Below are 16,966 nucleotides of genomic sequence, written 5' to 3'. Positions count from 1 at the left end.
GACATGCCATATTTTTGCTTGCTTCCAGGTACATCGGGTTCCAAAATCATCCTCAACGAAAAATTAAACTTGTATCTGAGCCATACCTTTGATAATATTCTATCAACCTTGCACACAATTTATCTTGCTGATTTGATCATTCCTGCTATGAGGAGTACATGCTGAGGGAGACTTGACACTCAGTAACACGATCAGATATCCCCCAATCTGAATGCAATCGGCTGAGAATTCCATACTGTTGTGAGGAGTGCACGTTAATGCAAACTTTATACTGACATTCCATCCAGGATTTCTTTTGTATTCAGACGAGCTATTTCCAATTTCACTGCAGTCTGCTGACAATTCCATTCTGTTTAGCTGAGTTTCCAAATATATGCATTTCTTGCTGACTCTTCGGGTCCGGTGTCAGCTGACGAGCAACCTTAATAGGGGAAAAATTTGTAACACCGAAGGCCCAAAGAAAGAAATAAAAGAAACGACTAAAACAAAAGCACACACGCATACTACTAATTTAATTAATCAAGCAATCATCACATATTACTGCTACTCACTCCATAATATGCATGCACACCTAATCACACAAATCGTGCAGAAACTCTGGTATTACGGTCTAATATGTTGTGGCGGTGTGCACGAAAATTATATCCATGTGTGGAAGGAGTTGGCGTAACCGAAGCTACACCAAGCACTGGCTGAACAGTGGCTGGATCTGGATGGATACACAGGTGAGAACGGACTTGACGATCAAGTAGCGAGAGACAAAAGTCACAACCACCTCATCATCAAGCGTACGAAGGGAGTCGTACCCGTCCGAAGAATGAAATGACATGGCAAGATAACGGTGGAAGACTAGGTTTATTGGCATTGCCCTTTTCCGATAACAAAGATCAGCAAGGGTTGCCAAGGGGACGAGATGGAGGGCATGGATGATGATGTGGTCGCATCACACCGAAGAGCAGGCATGCTAAGAAGGAGGGTGCAGGCGGTGGACCGAAAACGATGCCGCCTACACTCACAAGATCAACCGTTAGTGACAAAATAATAATCTATATGCATGCTATGCGACAAACAAATGCAACAATCAAGTGCAACAAACCAACTGGGGTCTATACTACCACTTTCTAACGTTCGCGCGGGCTAGGGCATCCTACAGCCAGACCTGCTCTGATACCAAGCCTGTGGCACCCCAGCTCAGAGAAAACTGGAACGCCCCGTATTCCAGCCCAGAGATCAAGGAGAAGTCTTCTGGAATACGGAACTGCTTAGAATAGAACAAACCAGCTTTCTATTATTACACGAATATGAATACAAGGTCTCCGATATTACAATGAATAACATCGGCACGGCGACACTACGCCATCCTCAGTTGCTCTATGCAAGCAGGAGAACAACTCGAAGCAGCGGAAAAACTTCTAGCAGCGGAACAACGACGACGGTGGTGAACTCCACTCCGCAAGAACTCTGGCTGGAACGCTTATCCTAGCTCGCAAACAAAGAATCCACGGCAAACAAGCATGCAATCCAGGCACGACCTGCAAGCTGGCATGACACGCCAGGTCAGTACATTGAATGTACTTGCAAGCTCACAATAAACCAGAAGCATTCAAGACAAACAACAGCATGGCAATTACAGGTTAAACAGGGATTATCATGAGGTCATCAGGATAACATGGCATGAACAATATGAACACAATATCGCTAGGACAATATATGATCATGGCATGAACATATAAATCTGATGATACTAGCATGCAACATGATGACACTACATGCACCATTTATTCTGTTCGGGTTACCTCGTAACCATCACATGCATCACTTACCAACCTCGGACATCACACGATCATCTCAGGATCAAATCAAGCTTGGTATAAACAATACCGTAGTAATCATTAAATGACCACAAGGAGATTGATCTTTACCCACGTTTCTCGCACAATATCACGAATATCCAACAACTCGATATCCTCAATACCACGGTGATCATTCCGGCGATCACAACCATGACCAACACTTGGTCTCAAACGGTGATCTTTCCGGCGATCACAATCTTATCTCATCGTCGAACCGGGGTTGTCATTAATCAAGTTATTATTAATACTGTTGACTCACGGTGGGCCCGACACGAACTGGGCCCTTATCCGAGGGCGCGGCTATCGATAGATTTAATATACACTCTGCAGAGGTTAGTACACTGTACCCACACCACGGAACCCATGGCCTCGCACTCCCATTCGGGTGGACCAACGGCGTTCCGACAAAACCGATCTACTGCCATGACACTCTCCCGGCCACTCCGACCCAATCCCCAACGAGCTAGTCCTGGGTGGCCCCGTGTCTACCAAAGACACACCGACCACCGTCGTGGCCAAAACGATCCCACTCGGGGACAACAGCGCTTATCATCCAAACCAGGGGCACACAAGGTTATGTCTGCCTACCTGATCAGGGTAAGCACGCCCATAACCTTCCCTAGTTGGAGGCACCGGCGACAGACATGACAATAGACCCAGTTAGGACCTCCCCATAAGGTAAGCGTGGTTGCACTGGTCAGTTTCGATATGGTGGCACCATGACTCAGCCAACAGTTGTTCAAGTTCAATTTAATCCGGTTAAACTTGAATGCAATATGCTGAGCCATGATAAAATAACATGATGCAATTACAATGCATGAGCATGATATCAACATAAGCACGGGATGCAACATAACTATCCACCATATCCACAATGAATCATATCCAGCTGAGCATGGCATGCTGACTAGCATGAACATCACAAGTACATACTTCTCAGAAACATAGCATGACCACTAGCATCAACAATAAATATCATGCAAGAACATAACAACAATGCAAGCATCTAACCAACAGGATGCAATGAAATATGCATAACAACGGCACTCGAAACAGACGATAGTCATGCACCGAAGACCATTACCGACATCAACATGTACTACTAGCAAACATAAACATATGAAAGGAATACTGGCAACTAGCAGGGCATGATAACCAGGTGCATAACAACATAGCAAACATGTAAATACTAACCCAGAAGCATTACCGAAACAACGATAACCATATTTTAAACAAGCAAACATTTATGAAATATTCAAGTTGAAAACCATGGCTACTGCATGACTATCATGCAAGTGGGTATTGTGGCCTGCCTGAGGATGAAGAAAACACCAGGGACGAAGTGCGAGAAGCTCCAGAAAGATTTGCCGGAAACAGTTCTCTCTCGGAGGGGCTGTTTACGTGCAAGGACAAAAAGGTCATTTCCAGAATGTCAAACCATAATGAAAATGAAACCAACAGAACGGGCTCGACGAGACAAAGAAGTGGGCTTTGGAATCACCTCATTTGGAGTTACGGTTGAAAAGTTATGAGGTGTGGAAGAAGAAGGACCAATCTATGAATATTTTCATCACCAACGGGTCCCTGAGTGGATATGGCAGAAGCGTATTGAGGGAAACACGTTTTCTAATAGTGAAAGCGTACTTTAGGCTGCAGTAGAACGGAATACGCTTTCCTGAGGGGAAAACGTATTTTGAGTAAAAGGAAGAGTAATACGCTTTCGTAGGAAGAAAACGTACTAACAGGAATACGTGTCCACTTGACACGTCAGCGGGGGCGCCTGGGCCACTGACGGGCCGGGCCCAGGGGCAGGGGAGGGAGGCACGGGCGCACGTCGTCTTCCTCCTCTCGCTCCTGTTCTTACGTGAACAGAGGAGAGGAGCAGGGGAGGGAGCGACGGCGGCCTGGCCGGCTCCGGCCGTCCCTGGCCAGGGCGAGGCCACCGGAGGGTGCGGCCCGGCGTGGCGCGTCCATTCAGGGGGTCGGCCGGCCCCGGGGAGGATAGGAGGACGCGGGGGCGGAGGAGCACCGAGGGAAGACAGAGGCGGCCGGTGGTGGAGGGGCTCGGCGCTGTGGCCACTCCGGTGAGGGGGCAAGGGGGTGGGACGAATCCGCGGAGCACGGGGAGGACGGTGGTGGAGTCGAGAGGGAGAGAGGAGCACCGGATGGCTGGGACGACGAGGTGGCCGAACGGTGGAGGCGGCGGCCGGACTTGGGAGACGCGGCCACGGGGCTCTCCGGGGATGAACGAGTGGTTGGGGCGGCTGAGTGGAACGAGGGGGACTCGGTGGACGTGGTGGGAGGAGGAGAGGAGGCTCGGGTTGGCCAGAATCATGCCGAGGCCGAGGCGGCCATGGAGGACAAAGGCGAACTCCGGCTAGATGGGGTGATCCTGGTGACCAAATGAGGCGAGGGAGAGATGAGTGAGCTGCGGGAGAGCTCGGGGCATGCTTATATAGCCGCGGGGAAGGCTCTGGAGCTCACAAGCGAGCTTGAGCAGTGCTATAGTGGTGGGCAGAGGCTGAGCATGGCACGGCCATGGAGCTAGCGGCTCATTTATGGCGAACCACGATGAGGCACCGATGCAAGGCGACGCAGTTGAGTACGGGCGAGCTCCAGGACATGAATTGAGGTCGAGACGAGGAGGGAGGAGACGAGCATAGTGGCCGGAACAAGCCAGAGCACGCTTGCAGCCATGACGCAAGCGTGATCACCACGCGCACTGGCGCAAGCGGCACTCTTTGGCGTGGCCAACCATGTCCAGTGGAGGGACCTTGGTGCCCTCAGTCAAAATGAGGAAATAAATCGGTCCAGGGGCAAAGAAAAGATTTTCACTTAGCTCCAAAAGTAATTCAGTAAGATGGTGTTTGTAACTTTCTGTGGTTAAACCAGCTAGGTAACATGGTAACTAGTTTGTCTGATGATGATCGCATGCTAAGGTGATGTTGATCACCAAAAATCATTCTAAGAGGAGGAGTTTAGATGAGGGTTGCTGTAGAAAGTGCAAAACTGGCCAGAATTAGGGATTTGGATGATACACTCACATACTTGATCTCTGTGAGCTGAAGTTTGGCATAGAGGGGTTATATGATGGTATGAAGCTGCTGTAAAGATTTCATGCCATTTGTAAATACCAAAGTGGCACTTGCTTCACAAAGCTTCATTCTGGACAGAAACTTGCAAACATTCTAGAGGAATTATGGCTTGATGAACCATGCCCAAAATGGGTGGAGGTAAGTTATATGGATAAGAGAAGGCTTAGAAACATTGGCAGCCATAATGGAGCAAGATAAAATATACTTGCTTCACAAACTGAAATTTTGGACATAATCAAAGAATTGAAGATGAGCTCACATGGAGGCATGACATGAGCTCTACTTTTGTGGAGGGCTATGATATGATGATATGAGGGATCATGCAAAATGGAAACTCATTTGGATATGCCTAGCTTGCACCTCCTTCACAAAGCTTCTTTCTGGATAGAAACTTTGGAAAATCATAATTAATAATTACTAGGAAAATGAGGTTGCATTTTGGCATGTGGCAATGATATGGACAGGAAAAGGTGTCCAAGGAGTTTGAGGTCAATTGGGAAAAGGAAAATAGCACTTGCTTCACAATGTGCCATTTAGGGCAGAATAGGAAATGAATCATTTGAGCATGATGATAAACATGACAAATGAAATATTTTGCCATATTTGAGAGATATGACCCAAACAATTTATGAGAATTATTTGGGAATTTTAGGAGTGATGGAAGTAAAGGTTGCTTCACAACCTAGGGCAATTTGAGTTATTCCTTTAATAGAAAAGGAATATTCCCAATAAAAAGAATATTGGGATTTGGGCTAGGATGAAAATGACAGGGTCTAGGGAAGGATTTGGGTATGACAAGCCACTCTGGAAGCAAAGAAGAGTTCATCTTCTTCACTTTCCAGACCACAAATCGACGGAAAAAGAAAACTCAAGCAAAAACCTCAGAAAAACAAAAGAAAAAGAAAGGGCCAAAAATCAGGCTGTCACACAAATACGGCCTATTAACGGCCCGTTATTGTCCATGAATAGTATGACCCATGATTGGAGAAATGATGATACGCCCAGTAGAAGGCCCATGGATCCCACGGCCCGTAAAAGGCCCATGGATCGTACGGCCCGTAGAAGGCCCATGGATCCTACGGCCCGTATAGAAGGCCAATGGATCTTACGGCCCGTAGAAGGCCCATGGATCATACGGCCCGCAGGAGGCCCATGGTTACAACAGTCCGTGTGTTGCCATGATTATTTTGGCCTAGTTTCCAAAAATAGGTTATTGTGGCCACTAGAAAAACACAGAAAAAGAACTGCATTGACTACAAGCAAACAACTAAGCAAGACAATAAGGAAATAAATAAGCAAGCAATTAACGCTAGCCTATTACCGCTATTACACATATTACATCCACTGGGCATCAAAGTTCGCCACCAGTGCAAATATAGGGAACAAAGCAGCATACTACATACACTGGCCGTCAAAATTGGCCACGAGTGCAAATAAACGCGGCAGCAAAACAAGAGCATAACTGAAACAACTTCAGAAGAGCTCAAGAAACGTGGTATCCACCATGCTGGAAATAAGCTTAGCAAGCTTATTAGCTTTGTCCTGTTTGGCGCTAAAATCCTCCAACGCTTGCTGTTTGCACCAGAAAGTATGCATCTGAATGCTCCAAGGACTTCCGCAGTCCTTTCGCTTCTTGTCGTAGCACAACTGATCGATGTCTTTCAGCTTGTAGTTGAGACTCAAGAAACCGAACTGATTCAGACAGTGAGTTTGAATAGCTTGTGCAAGCGGTAGTGGCCAGTAACTCGAACACTAAACCAAGACTGGACTTTGGGGTTGTCTCACTGTCTTCGAGATAGTCTTCCTTAGCTGTTTTATTAGCTTTGTTGGAGACCAACAAGGATGTGTCACTATCCTGAACCTTATCTGCATTACTTCCTTTACCATTTCTTAATAAGGCACTCTTCCCAATATGCTGTCAGCATTCTAAAAGAAGAAACAAGCAGACACATAACAGGTTTAGCATGTACTAGTATATGAAACTCATTTCGGTGAACCAGTTCATTAGTAAGGTGGACAGGATTAAACTACCAAGTCTTCTATTGCCAAGTACTAGTACATAATAAAAGCATCAAACAAACATATATCTATGTCCTATGGTCACTGCATTGTCTTGCCAAATCAAAATAGAGACACGGTTCAAATCATATCAGTTCAAGGCAAAGCAGGAGTGAAAGAATACAAAGCGTGGGACATGGCATAACAAGATTTCAGATGGGTACCACGGGTCTACATGTACAACAACACTATTGGCTCTGTTGTGATGCTAGTAATGTGCATGATATGAGAAGTCAATTGTATACATAATTGAAATTGAAATCAACAGAGCTATTGATAAGAGCAAGCCTGTTAAAGAAACATGCGTGAACATACCTGCTGTGCCATTGGAGTTTCGATTGGATCCTTCAATTTAAAAATAAGTTCGTATGAGTATATACAGTGATACAAGAGCAAAGCAGTATGCACGATAGCAATCATAGTTAAAAAAGGCGCGCCTAAGCGAGCGCTTAAGCGCGCCTAGGCTCTAGGCTCTAGGCGTTAGCGAAACGCATTGCGCATAACTACACTTAATCTGTGCATAACTGCGCATAAGCATGCGCTTTGGTCAGTAAAGCGCAAGGCGGTGGCAAAACGCACAATTAACGCCTAGCGCTTTTTTGAACTATGATAGCAATGGAATCTTAAATTAGAACAGTTGTTCTTCAGGTTTAGGCACTTTTTCTACATGAACAGAGTACAGTAAGACGCAAGAATATAGTACTTAAAATAAAAAATGAGCTCATAGACCTTACCACATTCTTGGTTCAGGACCAGTACAGAACAAGGCGTTCCCAGTCATCATCCAGTAAATGTTTCTCAGGAGAACGTAAGGGAATTTGATGAGTTTCTTTGCCGGTGAAGTATGTTTTCTTCAGGTAATTCCGATACTGCCACCAAGCATTCTTGAAGACAGCAGAGGTATTAGCACAGGTTATCTCATCCTGAGTTTTCAAATCGGTCCTTCTCTATAGAGAAAAATGGGAAAATTTGCTGTATTATAACCATCATGGAGGTAGGATGTATGGGACAAAGCAAAGTAATTGCCATGAATAACATTACCTACACATAACTCCTGGACAAACACCTGCAACTGGCATTTTCCCTCGTCTTCAGTATAATATTTCCAAGATGGGAAGATACACACATATGATTTAACAACATCAAATGCGATAGATGCTAAACTACGACTAGCTGATTGTGCTTCCTCCATAGGAATAGGCGTACTAACTGGTGGAGTTGGGGTTCGCCGTGGTAGTACTGGCCCTTTGGGCTCTGGAGCTGCCTTACTAACTGCTCTTGTTTGGGAGCTCTGTGGTGGAGATGGTGTTGTGTCAACATGAACTGGGTTACTATCTGCTGGGGTTGGGGTTAGATTGGGTGAAGCTGGTTCTCTGTCCATCGCAGTAGGGGTACAATCTGCGAGAGTTTGGGTTATGTGTGGTAGGGCTGGTTCTCGTGCATGTACAACCGGGGTGCTATCTCCACCAAGAGGTAGCACTGTTTTATTTGAAGACCGTGTTTTTAGTCCGCTAGATGCTGGCATCACCCGCTCCAATTCAAATGGCTGATAAACAGGAAACATAGCTGAGTGTACAGACATTGTATGAGAGACAGATGCAATAGATAGTGTGGAAAAAAGAGGGCATGAAATAGTTGACATGTATATTGTTTAACTAAAATGGATAGCATGACGTAATTTCACATATATGATGTCTATCTAAACTGGATAGCATGGCATAACATAATTCAAAGATATGATGAATAACTAAACAGGATCGCATGACATAATTCACCTACATGTTATCTAAGTAATCAGGATCGCATCATTTAATTCACATATGTGATTTATATGCTAAACAGAGGGCATTAGATATGATGTCTGAACTAAGAACATGGTGTTGAATATTGTGTATATGATGTCTAAACTATGCAATGCAAGACACCATATGCATGATATGAGCAGTATAACCGTGCCAAGTTAGAGCATACACCTCGGTGCAGGAATAGGACTGGTCATCTGTCTCTGAATCCATCTCTGAGGAGCTATCAGGACCCAACAAGAGATCTGCTTCGACAGGTAGCACTGTCTACTCTGAAGGCCTTGTTTTCACTCCAGATTTTTCAATCTCTCACTCAAATGGCTGATTCACAGGAAGAGTAGTTTAATGTACAAACATTGTCGACAAATGGAAATGTAATGAAGAAAAGGATGGGCAAGACATCATTCAAATATATGATGCCTGGTTAAACAGGATGGCATTGCACATTTCACGTATATTATGGCTGGCTAAAAGACATGAGACTGCATAATTCTCATATATGATATAGAAACTAAACATGTGGCATTACAGAACATGTCTAGCTAAGCAGATGACATATATGATGTCAAAAGTAGGCACTGCAAGGCAACATATGCATGATATGACTAACATCACCATGCCAAGGTAGAGCAAACACCTTGGGGGGTAAATAGGAGTGGTCAGCGGCGTCTGAATCCGCCTCAGAACAGATATCTTCCTCTGGATTACAATCTGGAGAGGGGTGGGGAGGGTTTGCCATTGAACCCACCATGGATCGATGTTTGCATGACATGTATTGCCGCGCAAAATTCTTCTCTTTTCCTCTACATGTTCAGCATGACTGTGTACAATATCTGACATGCATACGAAAAAAATATGGTGAGATTATGTAAGGAGAGCATGCAGAAATTTAGAGTGATGGTAACAACCAGTGGATGGATCCAAAAATAATGATTTAGCAGGCTGATGATTGCTTTAATTTAATAAAAAGACAGATGATGATTGCTTTACTATTTGTTTCCCACCCAAGATGAACAACATAGGCATACCCTAGGTGAACCAGATATTAGACAGAGATACTATTCATTGCTTCCTCGATATATGCCCCACAACTAATTTAGAACTCAAGTTTGAACATTAATTTGGACCTGACTTGGAGTCCAAGAGGTGAACAGGACGATAAAGTAGCAGGTAATTTTAAGCAATGCATAACATAAGCAGAAACAAAAGAGTGCGACCTCTCTTGTGGACCCTTGTACTCCTCAGGTTCATCTGCTGAGTCGATGATGGTGATGCCGTTGCGGTGGGTGCCGGCGGCAGGGAAGGAGATCTAAGGCGGCGAAAGACGGTCAGGAGTCGTGATGTCTGGTTTGGTGGATGTTTCTGTCGATGGAGCAGCTCCGTTGAGGTGGACGACATCGCGGTAGGAGCAGGACAAACCACACAAAGTTCCCTTCGACACCTACCTGTAACTGAAGTAATTCTGTAAGGGCTCATTTGGCTTGCATGATTCTAAAAATGCAGGGATAGGAAAAACACCGGAATAGGATAGGAATGCACATGGTAAATAGAGCATTTGTAAACACAGGATTTCTGTCAACTTGAGTGTTTGGTTTACAGGAATTGGAAGAGTAGAGGAATGCAAAGAAACATGGCCAAAATAAAGTGAAAACATATGAAAGCGTGTACAATTAGAATGTTATTCTGCCACTAATGTACTTGGTCTTGTTTTCATGCATAGGATTTTGAAAAGTAGGTCTAGGTGGATGTTTTGCTTCATTCCTTTCAACAAAATGCATGAATAATTGAATAGTAGAGTGCCATTGGAAAATTCCCTATTGCTATGTTTTTCCGTTGAACCAAAATAGCCCTAATGGATCGACATGAATGTATAGTAATAAGTGATGCAACAAGTGTACAACCTCTTTGCCGTAGCCGTGTCGGCCTCAAAATCATTGGGTTGGTCGCTGAAGCAGTTGAGGCAGAGGTGGCTGTCGGAGGTGTGGAGGAAGATCTGAGGAATCTGTAGACGGTGTCCAGGGCACTGCTCTGTTGTGATGGATTGTTCTGTCGTTGGAGCAGCCCTGGTGAGCCGTAAGATTTCAAGGCTGAAGCAGCACAAGACAGACATCGTCAATCTCAAGTGGGATTCTAATAGCATCTCCAATAGATGATGTAAAATAGATGTAAATTTTACATCACCGAAAACCACCTGACTACAATAGATGAGGTAAAAACGGTTGACTCTGAACTTAAGTGTCGAAACTGAGATTTACTGTGGAATCTGAATGTTACTGTCGAAACTGAATGCAATGGTAGCAGAGAGGCACTTGACATGTAGTTTAGGGAGAGCCTGCAGTTCATCTTCAACCTGCACGCCCCTGAGCCGCCAGCCACCATCGGCCGAACTGTCGGCCCTAGCGCCGCGTCGCCGCCCCGAAACAACTCCCCACCGCCGGTCCGCCGCTGCCTCGGCCAGCCCTATAGGCCCATCGCCCCCACCCTGAACCCTAAGATAGAAAGTGGGGTACCTCTCCGGTGAGCCCCCGTCCCCGTTGCGGGTGGTTCTTCCTTAACTCCGGCGAGCCCCCCACCCCCTGAAAATCGACTGACCCAAAAGTCGATTCAGTCGACTGAAGTGTAGCTAAATCGGAGCAGAGCAGCAGCACGAGCGAGGGGAGAGCAGGAGCACCAGCGCGAGCGAGCGAGCGAGAGCCGGAGCAGCAACAGCTGGGCGAGCGAGCGATCGAGCGATAGCCGGAGCAGCAGCAGCGCGAGCGAGCGAGAGCCGGAGTAGCAGCAACAGATCCGGCTAGTATGGACACCGCTGCCGAAGGGCCCTCGCACTGGGGGAGAGCCGCTATGGAGATGTCGCCCACGGCGCGGGCTTCAAGGTAGCCGCTCCATGGGGGTGCGGGATGGAGCACCGCCGGCGCCGGGAGGTCGAGCTAAGGAGAAGGTGCGGTGCAATGAGTGTACAACCTCTTTGGTGGCGCCGAGTAGGCCTCGGCTTCGTCCGAGGAGTCGGTGAGGATGTTGCGGTTCCGGTGGAGCAGGTTAAGGCGGCGCTGTGGGGATGGAGCAGCCGCGATAGACGAGGCGATCATCGGAGCAGCTCCTTGGAGGTGGAGGACGGGGCGGCTGAACCGGCGGGACGACGAGATGGACGACGGATCCTCATCCAAGGAGGTGGACGAGGGACGTCGAGCTGTTGCGGTGGACGACGTCGTCGTGGAAGAGGCTCTGGCTGGGTAGTGGTGAGGTGGCGGACGGAGGATGGTGGGGTTTCGCGGCTGGAGCGGAGAGGTTATGGCGGCCTGGGATTTCGAATGGCAAAAAGGAGGCGATGGGAGGGGGTGAACCATGACTTAGGGACGCGCTTGTCCAAAATGTAGGGTGTGTTACAAAAGTATCCCCCACCGATTTGAACTAGCGGCCCTTTCGGCTCAGGGTTAGAAGGGGGATTTCACGTGTCAGGATTTGGCAGCTGGAGGGAGTTTTCGCGCGTGTTGTAATTTTTGGATAGCAAGGCGCGGGTTGTGAAGGCGCGAGTTTTGGGAGCACGATATCTGAATTTTCGGGATATAACAAGACGCGGGTTTAATTTTAGGGACAAGCCTAACGTGTAATATTGTACTTGTATGTACCAAATCAATTCGCACTTCCCTCAACCAAAAAGAAAACAAAAAATAAAACTATTCACACCACACAAAGAGAGAGTCTTTGTCGGAGTAAATGGCCACGGGTAGCCTAACCGACTACCCATGGTTCTTCAAAAATTATCAGGCCGATTGAGCCTTCAAGCGTTCCAAGCATTGGGCCGACTTCCCCTGGCCGACTACCGCAGGGGCCGGCTCTCCAAAGGCGACCCGACCCCGGTAACCTCCCCCAAGATGGTTGCGAGATGGCCGACTCCAGGAAGCCGGCGCCAAGAGGACCGACTTCCAAGAGCCAACCATGAAGCACGCCGACTCCACAAAGCCGGCCAAGACCGCACCCACCAAAACTACACCCACATAACGGTGACAAGACGGGGTGTGGCCATAGTGCGGCCCACTACCCCCGAAGCCCGAGGCAGGCATGGCCATAGGACGCCGTACGGGTCAGCCATCTCCCGTCCGGCTCGGCACTGTAGCCATGCTGGTCTCAACGTCATCCACGACAGACGCCAGTACGGCCCACGGACGGCGGGCCCCTTTAGCCAGAGAGAGGCGCGAAGACGGCCCGGCCTCCCCCAGTCGGCCAAGGGCGTAGCCGGCCCCCAGAAGCCGGCTACCCCCCTCCCTCGAAGCATGTGCCATTAAGGAGACAAGACGAGGTAAGGCTACAGTGAGAGCCCTCGAGGTGGCACGCTGTAGCCACGCTTGCCTCGACGAAGCCCTCGTCATTAGGGATGAGGCTACAGTAAGCAGCCGCCGACAAGACCCCTAGGCGGTGGGGCCGGCCTGTCGACCAAGAGGCCGGCAGCCGGTGGGACCCACCAGTCGGCGGGCCCTAACGGCCGGCGGAGAAGCCGGCGAGCGCAGACACTGACGACTGGGACCCGCGCCCAGCCGGATTACAATTGTACCCCGGGGGGTAGGCCTATATAAACCCCCCGGGGCACCCATGCAAAGGGTTGGCTTCTTAGAGTTACACGCACACCATATAGAGAGGGAAGTGAGAGCTAGCCTTGCTCTTCTTCTCCCTTGAACTCGATAGCTCTAGGAGCATTTGTAGCTACTCTTTCTGATCTAGTGATCATGCGGAGACCCCGCAGAGCAGGACTAGGGGTGTTATCTCCACGGAGAGCCCCGAACCTGGGTAAGATTCGCCGGCGTGCATGTCTTCGCCTCATCCCGTTTCCAGGCACCGACGACGTCTTACTGGCTCCCACCATGATAAGCCACCCGTTGGCATATGTCGCACCTACCACCCCACATTTGGCGCCCACCGTGGGGCCAGGTGCACCGTCGTCCGGAGACCTGTTCTGGACGGGAACCATTTTCCTCCCCCGCGAGCGCAGCCAGCCTGCTGCGCCCGATGGCGTTTGCCCCGACGCGCTGCAAGGCGTCGACGACGCCTGCGCAGCGAGCTGCCTCGCCGATCTGCTCGGCGAGGCTCGCATCTCCGACGAGCCCGCGTCGGACGCGGGCACGGGCTACCCCGAGAGCCGCCTCGTCAGCCTCCTCGACCAACTTCACGTCTCCAGCGAGCCTGCTGCAGACTTGGAGTCGGTCGGCTCCACCGACCCGATGCTTGTCGATTCCGACACGGCATCGCTCGACGCCTACCCCTCCGACGTGGTGGTCTTCGACGATCCTCTCCCTCGAGCTGACAGTAGCAGCAGCGCTGTCACCGAAGTGTTGGTCATCAGCCACGTCGCCAACTCGGGCGAGAACGCCCACGACGCCCTGCAAGCGGCGATGCACGACCTATCCGTCCCCATCCCGGCCGACGCCGACGCCGAGACCCTGGAGGCATGCCACCTCGCCCTCGTCGCGGAAGGCCAGAAGATAGCCTCCATGAGACGCCTCACCGAGGCCCACCAACGCGAAGTCGACCGCGCCGCCTAGCGGGCCGAGCCGAGCCGGCTTCGTCCAGAAGCGTGGCGCGGCTATCGCCAGCATGCTGGGGGCAGATCGCCCCGTCTACGCCACCCCGCTCGAGAATCTGCGAGCCGCTCAGGCGGCCGCTGAGGAGCTAAATGGGCTGGGAGCCGACGAGCTCCCCTAAATGACAAGGCAGATCCAGCAGCTGATCGACGCGGCTGCAGAACGGCACGAAGCCGGCGCCCGGGCCGATAGTCATCCCCCGTGCCGGGAGCACGCCGCGACGTCCCGCTCGCCGACTGCGAGCGGCGCCCGCCAGAGGAAAGACAAGGAGCCGGCTGCTAGCCGCAGCCGGACTCGTATCACCATCGAGCGCGACGCGGAAGGCCGCCCTCGAGCGGTGGAGCGCCAAGGAAATCTGCCTCCTCCCCCGCCTCGAAGGGAGAGACGTCTCACCCAGCCACCCGTCACGCACCCGACTCTTGGTGACCGACTAGGCCGCCGAGAAGGAGTCGGCGAGAACGACGCCCGCCACCGGATCGACCGCCTTGCTCGATCCCTGGCGCTAGAAGAAGAAGACGATGTCGGCCCGCCATGCTTTGGCCCCCGCATCCGCGACGAGCCCTTCCCCAAAGGGTTCTCGCTCCCCAGAGACACGCCCAAGTACAACGGCTCTGTGAAGCCGGAAGATTGGCTCATCGACTACTCCACTGCTGTTAGCATAGCCAACGGCAATTGGCGCGTGGCCGTGAAGTACGTCCCCCTCATGCTGCAAGGCACGGCGCGCACCTGGCTCAACAGCCTCAAGCCCTACAGCATCAACAGCTGGCTGGACTTCACGGAAGTCTTCGTCCGCAACTTCACCAGCACGTACAAGCGGCCTCCCAAGCCTCGCCAGCTCTCCCTATGCGTCCAAGGGCCCAACGAGTCGACCCGCGACTACCTCACGCGGTGGGCCAAGCTCCGCAACTCCTGCGAGGGGGTGCACGAGGTTCAGGCCATCGAGTACTTCACCGCCGGGTGCCGAGAGGGCACCCTCCTCAAGCACCAACTCCTCTGCGACGAGCCGGCTACCCTCGACGAACTGCTGATCATCGCGGACAAGTACGCCACGTCCGACTCCTCGATGAAGACCGAGCTCCGAGTGGACGCTTCTGGGAAGGTGCTCGCTCCGGCTCCCAAGACGCCTGCTGGCGACTCCAATCGGCGCCCCTACCAGAATGATCACAAGCGCAAGGCCCCCATGCCGCCTTCCACCAGCCGGCAAGTGGCCACAGTTGAAGATGAGCAGCTCGAAGAGCGGCCCGCTACCAAGAAGAAGGGTGGCAGGCCGGCTTTCTCTTACGAGCAGACTCTCAACGCCCCCTACAAGTTCCACAGCGGCGCGAAGCCGTCCAACCACACGACCCGAAAATGCCACTGGCTCACGCGAATCTCCAAGGGCGAAGGGCTGGTGCCGCCTCCGCCTCCCGGCCCACCGCCTCCAGCCCCTTAGCAGCCGGCGGCTCAGCCGGCAGTCGGGGTCATTCAAGATGAGTTCCCTGAAGAGCACGCCGCCTACGTCGTCTTCACCAGCCAAGCTGAAGACAAGCGTAGTCGGCACCGTCAGCATCAAGAGGTCAACGTAGTCGCCTCTAGCGCTCCCGAGTTCATGCACTGGTCCGAGAAGCCCATCAACTGGAGCCAGGCCGACCACCCAGAGGTGATGCCATCCCCTGGCTCCTATGCAGTAGTCTTGGATGTCACCCTCGCGACGGAGAGGCGAGCTGCCCGATTCTCCCGCGTCCTGATAGATGGCGGAAGCAGTATCAATATACTGTACCGCGATACCATGGAGAAGCTGAACATCAAGGCGAAGCAGCTCATGCCAAGCCGGACCGTGTTCCATGGCATTGTGCCCGGCTTGTCTTGCTCCCCGATCGGCAAGATCAAGATGGATGTTCTCTTCGGAGACAAGGATCATTTTCGCTGAGAAGCGATCTGGTTTGAGGTAGTGGATCTGGAGAGCCCCTACCATGCTTTGCTTGGCTGACCTGCTCTGGCCAAGTTCATGGCTGTGCCCCACTACGCCTTCCTGAAGATGAAGATGCCGAGTTCGAAGGGGATCATCACGGTAGCCAGCGATTACAAGAAGTCCATCAAGTGTGCCATGGCCAGTAGCCGGCTGGCCGAGTCCCTCATAGTGGTAGAAGAGAAGAAGATGCTGGAGCGGGTTGTGGCCATGGCCGGCAAGCAGCCGGCCCTGTCCCCCAATCCCAAAGATTGTGATGCACAAGGCTCCTTCCAGCCGGCCAAGGAGACGAAGAAGATACCTCTGGACCCGGAGAATCCGGAAAGGTTTGCTGTCATTGGGGCAAACCTGGACAGTAAATAGGAAGGCGAGCTCGTCGACTTCCTCCGTGAGAATCGAGACATTTTTGCATGGTCCCCAAAGGACATGCCGGGTGTCCCGAAGGATTTCGCCGAGCACAAATTACACGTCCGAGGCGACACGAAGCCGGTCAAACAGCCCCTTCGCCGACTGTCAGAAGAGAAGCGAAGAATCGTAGGAGAAGAGATAGCCCGGCTCCTCGCCGCTGGCTTTATTATGGAAGTGTTTTTTCCAGAGTGGCTTGCAAACCCAGTTCTGGTATTGAAGAAGAACAACA

Source organism: Aegilops tauschii, chromosome 2, assembly GCF_002575655.3.
Source record: "Aegilops tauschii subsp. strangulata cultivar AL8/78 chromosome 2, Aet v6.0, whole genome shotgun sequence".
Classification (NCBI taxonomy): domain Eukaryota; kingdom Viridiplantae; phylum Streptophyta; class Magnoliopsida; order Poales; family Poaceae; genus Aegilops; species Aegilops tauschii.
Note: the sequence above shows the minus strand (reverse complement) of the source record.